The sequence below is a fragment of the Lagenorhynchus albirostris genome, chromosome 9 (assembly GCF_949774975.1).
Source record: "Lagenorhynchus albirostris chromosome 9, mLagAlb1.1, whole genome shotgun sequence".
NCBI classification, from domain to species: domain Eukaryota; kingdom Metazoa; phylum Chordata; class Mammalia; order Artiodactyla; family Delphinidae; genus Lagenorhynchus; species Lagenorhynchus albirostris.
In genome coordinates this window covers 15,071,360-15,084,140 of record NC_083103.1, presented here as the reverse complement: position 1 = coordinate 15,084,140, position 12,781 = coordinate 15,071,360, and the positions used below count along the sequence as shown (strand labels likewise).

The 12,781-nt window shown below is 54.5% G+C and overlaps 1 protein-coding gene across 4 annotated transcripts in view; it reads left to right on the top strand.

The window, feature by feature from the left end:
- Window positions 1–12,781, top strand: part of TSPAN18 (tetraspanin 18) — a 182,893-nt gene that overhangs the window by 148,811 nt on the left and 21,301 nt on the right. Inside the window, exon 4 of one of the 4 annotated variants that reach the window (XM_060159345.1) lies at window positions 7,335–7,413. The exons of 1 other annotated variant lie outside the window; for it this stretch is intronic. The gene's annotated coding sequence lies outside the window, so the exon portion shown is untranslated. Of the gene's footprint in view, window positions 1–767; window positions 1,255–7,334; window positions 7,414–11,834; window positions 11,937–12,781 lie in introns of those variants that run through there. 2 more of the 4 variants (XM_060159348.1, XM_060159347.1) reach the window with 2 other exon arrangements.

Here is a 12,781-nt window from a genome sequence, read left to right as displayed (position 1 = left end):
GGCTGGTCCCAGCAGGAGGCCAGTGGCGTGGAATCATCGTTCAGTTTTCTTCCCTTGGAGGGAAGGCAGAAGATGGGGAGGCTGGGCGGAGGCCCTGAGCCACGTGCTGGAGGCTGGGTCACGTCGGAGAACCTGGGCTCTGGCTGCCCGGGGTGATGGGGGAGGGACGCTGGGCATCTGACTGGCAGACAGCCATTGGCTGGTTCCATGATTACCCTCCTAGATTTGGGGAGCATGATTTTCAGCCTGCTTGGAGCCCTGGCCTTCCAGATAGACCTCAGGGGGGTTCTCACCTGAGGTCTTTGAACCTGACAGTGTAGACTCCCCCCCCACCCCCCAGGGATGGATCAGAAGGAAAGACCGACCGGTAGGCTTCTCCTTGAGCCCACAGAATCCAAATCTCAGGGCTGGAACCTGGAAGTTCGAGGGCTGAACAAACTCCCCAGGGGCTTCTCAGACTGGCTGGCTCCCTGGCCTCCACTTCCACCCAAGCTGCCTATTCCTGCCCTGGGCAGGAAGGTGGCCACATGTGGCTATGGTCAGTTTAGGGTTCTGACACCCCTCCTCTTCCCCGCCCCTATGGTCCCCTTTGCTCCTGCTGTAAACTTTCTGCCCCTCTGCTGGGGGTGGGGGCTGAGGGGAAAGGGCATCCTCTTTCCCTTTCAGGGAGGGAGGGATGGAGATTGTGAGTGACAAACTGGATTGATGAGCCGCAAGTGGGGTGGGGCGTTACTGTCAGGGATGAGCTATGTCTAAGGCAGGAGTGCCTGTCCCAGGGTCCGTGGACGACATGGAACTTGAGGAATTGGTGAACTTGGGGGAGAAGATTATATCTTTGCTTTCACTAACATCTAACTGAAATTGAGCATTTCCTCCAACTATGATCACAGGCAACAAGCCATAGCTCCATTAGCTGTACTTGTAATGTTGCCATCAATATATAGAAGCAGATACTTTCATATCACCCCAAAACTGTTGCAGATTTCAATAGTTATCGAACCTATCACTGGATCTTGAATTTAATAGGTTGATAAAGAAGTATTTGCATTTTACAAATGTTTTTTAAATATTCTTGTAACCATATTTTAATATAATTGGTTTAATCCTATGTCTTTTATTTTATGTAGGGTTGGGGGAGAAGTGAGAGAACCTTGCTAAGAGCTCAGCTCTGGGATCAGGCCAGGGGACCCCTGCAGCCTGGCTGAGTGACCTGAGGCAGGCCGCTCATCGTCTCCGGGCCTGATTCAATCACAGGTCAGCGGGGAGCAGACCCACCTCCTGGGATTCCTCCTTGTGAGGATCTGTATGCCATTAGTTCAAGGCCAGGTATACAGTAAGAGCTAACTAGCTGCAGGCTCTGGTTAGCATAAAGACTAACAAAAGCTTCCAGGAGGCCCCCTGGAGAATAATGAGACAGACTCAGCCAGGTGAAGCAGAGGTGTTGCCGGAAGTCACCGCTTCCTGTGCCAGGCTGGGCGGAGAACCCACGTCGGGGAGAGGGCTGCCTGGAGGCTGGGGACACAGTGACACTTCCTAGCACAGGAGGAGCTGCAGACACAGTCTACTGGCAGATCCCCCAGACCCAGGTCCCCCGGGGCTGTGGGTTCCCCCCAAAGGCCAAGGGTGCTCACTAAATGGGGAATGAATGAAAGAACATAAAAAGGAAGTGTTTTCTGATATAAATTGCCACAGAATAACGGTTGGTTGGGAGGGAGCTTGTTCTTTGCTGATCCAGAGAGGCCGTGGGGTGGACACTCTCTGGATCCCATGGAAGCAGCCAGGTTGCCCACCAGCTTTTGGTGGAAGGTGCAGAGCCTTCCCAGAGGCCTTTGCAAATGGACCATCTCAGTGCAAAGGCAGGAGGATGGAGCCGTGGACCCATCCCAGGAAGTGTCGGGGATGAGCGCCTTCTGTGGCTTGAGTCCAGTCCAGGTCCATGGGGCAGGGGGCAAGGATTGTGGCAAGGGTCACTCTGGGGACCAGCAGCCCAGAGTCCCCGGGCCACACCTCTGGAGGATGGCCAGGGCAGAAGGATGGGAACCCTGCTTTGTCCCAGCAATTTCTCCAACCTTGGGCCAGGGATTTCATCTCTCTGAGCCTCAGTTTCCTCATGTATAAAACAAGAGTGCCTATCTCCTGGGGTGGTTGGGAGGATTCGATAAAATAATGTGTGTAAAATGCTTTCAGAAGTCAAAATAAATTAAGATGTTTGTCTTAGTGGGCTGCCTTGAGTGGTGGGAAGAGCGGTGGGCTTAAAATCAGGAGTTCCCGGTTCTGGCGCTGCTGTGTGACTTTGGGCCAGCCCCTTCCACTCTCTGGCCCTCAGCATCCCCCAGTGTGGAAAAAAGAGAGCTGGAGTCAGCCCTCACTAAGGCTTCCTTCTTTGAAGATTCTCTGATGGCAGAGGAGAGGGCTTGCGGCAGGAACATGCAGTGCCCAGACCTGGTTCTGCTCACAGACTACAGACCGTGCTTTCCCAGATGCTGCCGCCACTCTGCTTCCAGTGTGGAGGCCGGGGAAGGCTGTCACTTAGGATCCGCTACATCCACCACAGGCTCTGCCCCCAGGAGCCTAATTAGATGTTATCCCCCATCAGCTGTGTCCATGTCGCCGTGTCCGTGCTATCACCAGGCGCGCCAGGATTTCGGGCCAATTGCTTGTTTATGAGACCGTGTATCTTGGGACGAGGCCCAGCAGGCACCGCCAGCTCCAAATAAGTTCTCCCTCCCCCCCCAGCCCCCCCCCCCCCCCCCCCGCTCAGCTCGGAACCTGATGACAAGAATCATCGTTCTTCTGACACGCCTCAGCGCCAAGTCCTGATGAAGGAACTCTTGCGTCTTCGAGTCAGGCAAACCTGGGTCAGTTCTGGCTCTGGGGCCTTCCTAGCCCCTTGGAGACTTACTTTCCTTTTCTGTAAAAGGGAACGATGGTGATTTATCTACTGATAAGTTGCAGATCTCTTTGGAGGATCATTATAGGTAAATGCCCATAACACAATGGCTTGCAGTACTCACTGAGGCTCAGTAAATGTCGGTCCCTGCCCTGTCCTCCACACACAGGCCCCCCAGCTTCTAGGCTCCCCCTGCAGCCCCACCAGGCAGTCGGCACTTGTTTCCCTTCCTGCCCGGCACGCCCTTGGTTGAGGTGTCTGCTCACACTCCTCTTTGAGCACCGGGTTATTCATTCTCAGTAGGCTCTAGTGTGTCCTTGAGGGAGGGAAGCCGCTGGTCTCCGTGCCTTGGACCCAGCCCGGTGCTGGCACTAGCAGGTGCCTGGCGTGCACAGGAAGGAAGGGACTGGACGTACAGCCGCTCAAGTGCTTTTTCCTACACCATCTCTCCATCCACGCAGTGACCCTGGGAGTTAGATCTGAGAATGCCCATCTCACAGATGGAGAGATGGAGGCGCAGGTGGTGAGGAAGCTGGCCCACGTCTCACAGCTTGTTGGGGGCAGAGCCGGTACTGGTTGGGACCCAGGTGAGGCCGCTCCCCTGGGACCCCCTGAGGCTCTTCCCTGCACCACAGCGCCCTCACCTGGCCAGAGTGCAGACAAGACGTTTCTCGGCTCCCTCCAGCCCAGGTCTACATTTGCTTCCTCCGATGGGGGCTTCTCCATCACCCCGTCCACCTGCCTTCTTTTCTCTCTCTCCAGAAAGCATGCCCGGGGCCTGGGGGCGGTGAAAGTAAAAGGAGTGATTTATGAACTGAGCTGTTCTTCTTAATCAGAGAACCCCTCCTGGGCCTGCTCTATGCAGATGGGACTGAGCCGCCATCTGGGGCAGTGGGATTGACAGGATTAATAAAGCTGTCTGGCCCAGGCAGGGGCCTGCAGAGGAGAATGCAGCAGTGCTGCGTGACCTCACACCGTCTCTGCCCCTCTCTGGGCCTCAGGACTCCCATCTGTCAAGGGATGGCAGGATGGGGTCATCCCCCAAAGTCCTCCAGCTGGCATGGGGGAGGATGCTAGCCAGCTCACTGGGACACTGCCTGGTCGCCTGATTCAGGGCAGAGCAGCACTGGGTTGGAAACTTTGGAGACTGGGGCATAGCGCCCCCTCTTTCTGGCGTCCTCTCTCTTGTGCCACGTCCATGGATCAATGTCTTATCAGGTGCTCTGGTTTGGAGTCTAGCAGACTTAGGCCTGATTCATGGCCAGGTGGTCTTACTAACCATATGAATGAATCCAGGCCAGTTAATTATATGCACTGAGCCTCAGTTTCCTCATCTGTAAAATGGGATAATAATGATACCTACCTCCTAGGTGAAGAGTAAATAAGAGGATGCAGGAGAAACGCTTAGCAGAGTCTGGTGCATGGTAAACGCTCAATACTACTAGTTACTATTAGGCTCAATTATCACAAAATTGGAGCAACTAATTTGACTTTGGGGCCATTTAAAGGAAAGATATTTATATCCATCCTGACCAAGCCAGATGTCCATGGTCTGCCCCACGCCCGCCTCCACTGATAACCAGTGAACATGGTTTGGGCATCCACCTATTTTCAATATATGAGGATGCAGATAATAATAGCTCCCCACGGGAACAGTGTTTCCAAGTGTTTCCCAAGAGTTTTCACATCATATCACTTCATTTCATGAATTCTTACAACCACCTTTGGCTTCAAAACTGAGAATCACAGTTTTCATAGGAGCACCTAGCGTCTCAGGGAGAGTAGTGATTTTCTGAAGGTCTCCAGGGTGCTGGCCAAGGCAGGTGCCGTCCCAGACTGTGCAGAAGCAGTGCTGATGGCTGAGCAGGCAGGCATCTCCCAGGCCATCCTTTCCCAGCTTCCCCTTAGTGTAGATCTTCACTGGGTGAGAAAACAATCAGGGAGGGGGCATCCTGGCGAAGCGGAGGTGAAGAGACGCTGGAGATTCACACGGAGCTCAGCACCTCCTCCCCGCCCCCGGGTGAGTCTTCTGCATCACCCAGGCCTCTCATCCCAGCCTCAGTGTCCAGAGGAAGGTGGTTTGTGTCACACTCAAGATGACCACCAGCCTGAGATGCTGGGCAGAGGATGGTGCTTTGGGGGCACCAGGGCTGGGACGGGGCAGGGGAAGAACGGGGATAAGAGAAAACTATGACCCCCTCCCTGCTTCCCTGAGCCCTGGGGCTGGGTGTGGGGTGCATCTCCTGAACTAGACATTGGGGCTTCCATTCCTTAGGCCACAGAAACCCGAGCTCTAGGAAGGACCCTGAGTTGGCTTCATCTTGCCCTGTGAACCATCCCTGGATAGAGTTCCAGCCCAGAGCTCCTTGGGCCTTGCCTAGACCCCGGGGGCTTCTCCCCCGAGATGTCCACCCAGGTGGCAGTGTCCTGCCTGGTAGTGACAGTGTCCTCCCTTCTCCACACCCCCGGGGGTCAATTTCAGGGGATCTGTCACTGTTCAGATGCAGCTGGGCTTCTGCCCTCTTCCCCACTCCTGGCCCCCAACACAGTTTTTCTAACATCTCGCCTGGAGTTTTAGAAAGAGCCTCGGATCTCAAGAGGGTGCAGCCGCTTTGCCACAGTTAAGCCTCAGTTTCCTTCCATAAAATGGGGCAATAGTCCACCCTGCAGATCTGTCTTGAGGATTCACCATAATCATGGGAGTGAATGCAGCCCTTTCCATGAAAGCTGGCTTTGATTCTGACTGCTGGGTGTGGATTCGTGGTCCATCACTTACTAGCTGTGTGATGATGGACAAGTCACTTCCTTCTCCAGGTCTCGGTTTCCCCATTGTAAAATGGAGGTGATGGTATGATATCTACTTCCTAGGTTGCTCCTGGCATTTAATGAGCTCATGCATGTAAGCATACAGCCCAAAGCCATACAGCAGATACCAAGGCAGGCAGCTGAAGACTTGCCACGTGTGTCTGTTTAGGCTAAACGGGAGTGGGGTACCAGTTCCTGGAGCCTCAGAGAGCTCTCAGGGGGCCCCTTCTCCTGCCTTTCCCCACCTCTGCCCATCCCCACATCTACACTCCCTCAAAACTTACTCCCCTGCACTGTCCCCTTCCCGGTGAAAACTCCCTAACTGCCCCCAGTGAAGTTACACCAGTGGAGTTACACCAGTGGAGAGTTTGTCCTCCTTCCTGTGGGCCCCCAGCCCTATTATCATCCCTTCCCTTGCCTCCCCCAATCTCCTACCCCCACTGCCACCCAAGTGTTGAGTTCGTGCTTGTTTGTATCTCCATTTCCTAACACAGCACCCAGCGCAAGGTAGGAGTTGCTGAGCAGATGGGTGGATGGATGGATGGAGGGATGGAGGGAAGGATGGAGGGATGGAGGGAGGGAGGGAGAGGACTCTTTCACCTACCGCCCCTCATCCCCACCACTGATGGTAATGGGAAGAAATCTGAACAGGTACCCAAGATGCAGAAATTCCCCCTTCCTGCCCATGGGAAGGCCCACTGCAGCCCAAGCTCCCCCAGACCTCAGGTTTTCCCTGGAAATGTCCTCTAGCCCAGTGTTTGAGCAGCAGCCGGCTATGGAATTCCCCACACATGTGACAGAACAGGCGTCTCCATCTGGGCCCGTTTGACTGCTGAAATCACACCCCCATTCCCACTGCTGGGAGCTGGCAGTGGAAAGGAGGAAAGGAGCCTTCTGGCAAATCCTTATGCAAAGCCTAAGGCACACTTTCCAGAATCAAATTTCTCTCCCCTGGGAGTCAGAGTTTCTGGGGCGGGTGTTTGATTTACGGCGCTCTGCCAGCACTCTCTCTGCTGAGGCATCAGTGCAGACGCCCAGGTGGCATCCAGGGGGCATCCAGTTGTATGGGCCACCACACCCACCCTCTTCTCCCCGTTCATCAGCCACATGCAGTAGCGTGTCAGCATAGCTGAAGCCCATGCCAGAAACCCCAAGTCTCTTGAAGATGTGGTTCCCCATGCGGCCCCAGCAAGGGCACCCGGGAGCTGCCATCTGGGCAGAAGGCGGGCATGGAGTGCGGGCCTCCCCAGCTGGAGTGCCCCAGGTGCTGAGAGCTTTTCATTAGCGCTAACGGGCCCAGATCAGCAAGGCACTGGCCCAGAACGTGCGTGTCCGAAGGGGGATCGGGTGTTCATAAGCAGCTTCTTTTTTTTTTTAGCGGTACGCGGACCTCTCACCGTTGCAGCCTCTCCCACCGCGGAGCACAGACTCCGGACGCGCAGGCTCAGCGGCCATGGCTCACGGGCCCAGCCGCTCCGCTGAATGAGGGATCTTCCCTGACCGGGACACGAACCCGCGTCCCCTGCATCGGCAGGCGGACTCTCAACCACTGCGCCACCAGGGAAGCCCCATAAGCAGCTTCTTGAATGGGGCTGCTCCTTATAGCCTTTCTAGAATAATTGAATATTCTCTCTTACAGGACAAGCTGGGCCAATAACGGAAATATACAGGAAACCCTCTGAACAAGAGACTGTCCCGCTGACATCAGAACTGCCCAGGTGACAAGTCAGCAATTGCTCCCCCCTTCCCCGTCCCTGTGCACCCCTGTGCCATCCCCTGATACCATCCTCTCTCCCCAGCAGACCTTTCTCAGTCTGTCTGTCTGTCCCTTCCCGTATCTCTTCTTCTGTCTCTTTCCCTGTCTCTCTCCTTCAGTCTTTCTCCATCTTTCCGACTTTGTCTGTTTCTCTGATTTGCTGAGTCTCTACTGTTCTGTGTCTGTTTTCTCTTTTCCCACTCTTCCTGCATTTATTCATTCATTCAGACATAGGAATTGAGGACCCACATGTGCCAGGCACTGCTCTAGACACTAAGAATACGGCAGTGAACAAAGCAAGTCCATGCCTTTCTTTTTTTTTCTTTTTTTTTTCTTTTTTTTTTTTTTTGGTACGTGGGCCTCTCACTGTTGCGGCCTCTCCCGTTGCGGAGCACAGGCTCCGGACGCGCAGGCTCAGCGGCCATGGCTTATGGGCCCAGCCGCTCCACGGCATGTGGGGTCTTCCCGGACCGGGGCACGAACCCGTGTCCCCTGCATCAGCAGGCGGACTCTCAACCACTGCGCCACCAGGGAAGCCCAAGTCCATGCCTTTCTAAGCATACATTCTAACAAGGGAAGGTGTGTGCTACCAAAATAAATAAGTAAAATATTGAGTGTGGAGAGTAGCTACCGGGCAATGGCCTGGGCTTCAAGAAACAGGGCTCCAGGGCTTCCCTGGTGGCGCAGTGGTTGAGAGTCCGCCTGCCGATGCAGGGGACGCAGGTTTGCGCCCCGGTCCAGGAAGATCCCACATGCCGCGGAGCGGCTGGGCCCGTGAACCATGGCCGCTGAGCCTGCGCGTCCGGAGCCTGTGCTCCGCAACGGGAGAGGCCACAACAGTGAGAGGCCTGCATACCGCAAAAAAAAAAAAAAAAAAAAAAAAGAAACACGTCTCCAGGCCCAGATCCCTAATTGGTTTTGTAACTTGGCCACTCTCCCCTTCCCTTTCACAGCCTTGGTTTTCCCATTTCCATGGTGAGGGTGTTGGGCCAGATCAGTGCTGCTCTACCTTTTCATGGCCAAGAACTTCTTTTATTGAAATGCTGGTGACATAAGTTATACAAGGGCTGGATTCTAAATCAGAGCTTACACAAACAGTAGTGTCACGTAAAAGTTCCCCTTAAAGCCCTTAAACACCTGGCTTTGTTATACATGAAACAGTCAGTGGCATCCGGGGGTCACGCTGAATGATAAAGCAGCCATCTGTAAGCACCAACCCTCAGAGGGCAGGGGCGGGGGTGGGGGGGTTGCTGTGAAGGGCACAGGTGTCTCGAGACCATGAGAGCCGTGACAGCAAGTCCACGGCTCCCACCCAGGATCACCCTGGGGCAGGCGCCCACATGGAAGGGCAGCTGGACCCTCAGCACCTGAACTGCTTTCCCAGCATGCTTTCCCTGCACCTGTGGGATTTGAATTCGCATGAGGGCAAGTTTGCCTGTGATGCTGACTCCTCCATTTCCTCTCTCTGGGCCTCAAGATTTAAAGGATTGGGGCTTCCCTGGTGGCGCAGTGGTTGGGAGTCCACCTGCCGATGCAGGGGACGCGGGTTCGTGCCCCGGTCCGGGAAGATCCCACATGCCGCGGAGCGGCTGGGCCCTTGAGCCATGGCCGCTGAGCCTGTGCGTGCGGAGCCTGTGCTCCGCAACGGGAGAGGCCGCAACAGTGAGAGGCCCGCGTACTGCAGGAAAAAAAAAAAAAAAAGATTTAAAGGATTTTATCGGTCAAACAGCACTGCCTTTACCAAGTCATCATTTACGAAGTATACCTTTCTCCCTAGTTCATTTACTGCCGAGTCATACATACCTAGCAGTTAGAGCTTCTGAACAACATGACAAATAGGGTTCCCACCCTGGAGTGGTTTAATGGCTCCAAAACCCAAGACACTTGCCCCTTGAGCCAGGCGGTGCGGAGGGGATGATTTGTGAGGTGTTACTTGAAATCCTGAAAATGGCTTTAGGAGATTGCTAGCCTCGGGGAACCCAGTATGAAAACCACTGACCGCACTCCTCCTCCCTGAGCAGAAATCCTCCGGATCAGAGTCCTTCCCTCTCAGGGTCTGAGAAAGCAGGGCAAGGAGGGGCGGGGAGGAACCGCCGTGTGTCAGGCCTGGCGTGAGAAGCCCTACATACGTTATTTATCATTTAATCCTCAGTCCTCTGATTTCCTGAGCAGCTCAGCATTCCTGGCCCCATTCTGCAGACACGAAAGCAAAGGCCCAGAGAGCTTACGTGATTTGTCCACTGGCCCCGGGGCTAGAAGGAGGTGGAGCCAGGACCCGTGTGACCCTGCAGCCCCACTGTCACTGCCACCCTCCGCTCCAGGACCCTGTGGGCCCCGTGGAATGGGGAAACCTCAGTGGGCCTTTCACCCCTGGCCCCAGGGAGGGCATGGCCTTTCCATTTAGCAGAGATCCGCCCCCTCCGTCTCCTTCATAAGTGCCTTTCGAACATCTTTTTTGAGGAACAGCCAAGCCTTTGTACCTCCATGGTCTGCAGTTTCTTCTCAATCCGCCTTGCAGAGACTATGTTCTACTCTCCTTATAAGTAAATTAGGGCACTGCGTGGTGATGGGCTTAGCGTCCAAAAGGCTCCGTGGGTAGGTGGAGCCAACACCCAGATTCAGGCAGCGATTGGAGGTACCATGTGTCTGTCACTTTTGTCTGGCCAATTGGCCGTGGAGGTGTGTCCCCACATTCAGGAGCCCCTGTGGCTGGTGGAGCTGGCAGTAGTTGGTCTTTTGATTTTAGCCGGGCCGTGGGCGATGACGCAGGAGGCCGTCTCTCTGGCCACTGGGAAATAAAATGGCATAAGAGGTGTGAAGACGAGCCTGAATTTTGGAGGAAAATGGATGAATGGGGCGAGGGAATTAGCATTCATTGAAAATGATGATGTGGCTCCGGATTAAGACAGACATGGGTTCAAATCCTGGTTCAGGCACTTCTATGCTGTGTGACCTAAGACAAGTGATTCCATCTCTCTGAAGCTCAGTTCCCTCGCCTGAACAAAGGGAAATGACATTACCTAAATCCAGGAGCCTTACGAGGATTCGATGAGATTGTGCATGTTCCTCGTCACATAGTAAGAACTCAAGGGCAGCCAGCTGCTACTCGCTGTTGCTGCTATCAGCTACCACACGCCAAGCTCTGTTCTCAGTACTTTCCATACAGTATGAGAAAGGCATTATTTTTTATACTAATTTTAAAGAAAAGAAACTTGGATGTATGCAGTTCAAGAACGTGCCCCAGGCCACCAGCTAAGCAACTGGGATGTGATCCTCTGTCAGGCTGCAAAGCCCTCTGTCCACTCTGCACCCTGCCCTGGAGCTGACGCCTGGGCTTCCCTATCTCCATCCACCCTCCAGCTCACATCATCTCTTTTTCTACTGCTTCACCTTTGAGGTTGTCAGAGGCTCTTCCCAGGAGACATATCCCCTTTTATTGCACTCGTCTGGGAGCCCAGCACTCCATAAGCCACCCATTAGATGTAATCTCTAATGAATGTGGTACATAATAAATACAGGTAGCCCGTTTATGAGCTGCCATATTTATTATGCCCCTTAAACGCCAGAGAGCCAGAGCCAGCTGAAGCCGGATCAGACCCTGGAGAACAGCTTTGCCTGGGTAGGCAGAGGAGGGGGCCCCAGAGCCTGGCCCCCCTGCAGACTTCTCAGCATCTCACTGGGGCTGCCCCTCCTGCCCGCTAAAAGCCCACCCAAGTCAGAGCCTGATGGCAGGAGCTGACAGCCCATCAAACTCCATCTCCATCCATTGCAGATGAAGACACTGAGGCCAGAGAGAGGAAGTGACTCGCGGAGCTGGAGCCTCGGACTCCAGACTCCCAGTCCAGTGCTCCTTCTGCCCTGCTGTCTGCCTGAACAGTGGTCCCTGGACCAGGTGGAGCACAGGATCTGAAGGGAGCTGAGGGGCATGCTTACAAGCTCCAGGATGTTGGGCACCTTCACCTCCCTGAGGCTCAGTGTCCTCATCTGTAAAATGGGCACAGTGCTTCCTGCCTCATGCGGTTGTTGAAAGATTCAGGACAGTCACTTCATGGAGCTGGAGCGTGGCTGGCAAAGAGTCGGTACTCAACGAATGTTCTTTCCTGTCCTCTTCCCCCTTTCCAAGGACGACAGGGTCTCAGCAGATGTATGGAGTTGCATCAGCCAAGTGCCCAAGGGAGAGGGGTCAGCACGCCGTGCCTAGGGTGCAAGTCTTTGTCCTGGGGTCCTGATCTCATGGGCAATGATAGCCCAGTGAGTCACCTATGACTGTAAAGTTAGGTGTGTTCCTAGTAAGAGCTGTTCACTCCACTCTGAGCCAGGTGCCGTGGAGAGCCCTGCCATAGGACGTCTCATTTAATCCTCACAACACGCCAGGATGCAGGTCCTAAATGCCCACTTTCAGATGAAGAAACTGCGGCCCAAGATGTTAAGTCACTTACCAAAGACACAGAGGTAGAGGTGTGACGAGCCAGGATTGGAGCCCAGGTATGTCTGGCTTCAGAGCCCATGCTTGGAACTGCCATGTTTAGATGCAGGTTAGTTGCTGCTTCTAGAAGGTCAGCGATGGAGGAGATGGCGGAGGGCTGGTGGCTTGGTGTGGGGACCTGTTCTGGAGGAAGAGAGCCTGGGCTTGGGCATGATGCAAGAGACAAGGATGACCCACCATCAAGGATAATGGTTTAACAACTGGTGGGCGTGGCATGGACCAAGAGATGCTAGCTAAACAGGCCCGCAATACCCATGGTTCCCCACTGAGTCTCAGCCCTCCACTGGCTGCTGGGAGGATGGGGCCTGGAACAAGGGAAGGGGTAGGTCCCCCCTGGGTCTGCCCATCCTCTCCCCAGGGCTGTCAGGAAGAAAGCGTAGCAATATTGAACATTGTATATTGAATATGACCATGACGTGTGCACCTTGAGGGATGACTTGCAATAGCAGATGCCGTCTGCTTCCGCCGGGCATGGGGGAGGGCTACATCTTGTTTTCAAGCCCCAGTGCCTGGCATCCAGTCGTTGCACAATAAATGTTTGTTGAATAGAATTGTATTCAGTGACCCGCTACCATGGGCATACTCTTAGGTAGGGACGGGGAGACTCCAGGGGGAGGTGGGATGCTCTAAGTCTCACGATAGAGGTAGTCAGGGCGGGGGAGCATCTGGGGGCTTGGGGTCCCAGGAGGTGCCTGCAGCTCTTTCCCTGCAACACCCCTCCTCACTGGACAGGTCCTTCGAGTCGGAGGGTATGTGGGGTAGTAGGTAGTTTGTCGGACCTGGGTTCTAATCCCGCTCTAGGACCTTAGCAAGTCCCTCAGGGCCCTGAGCCTTAGTGTCTCAT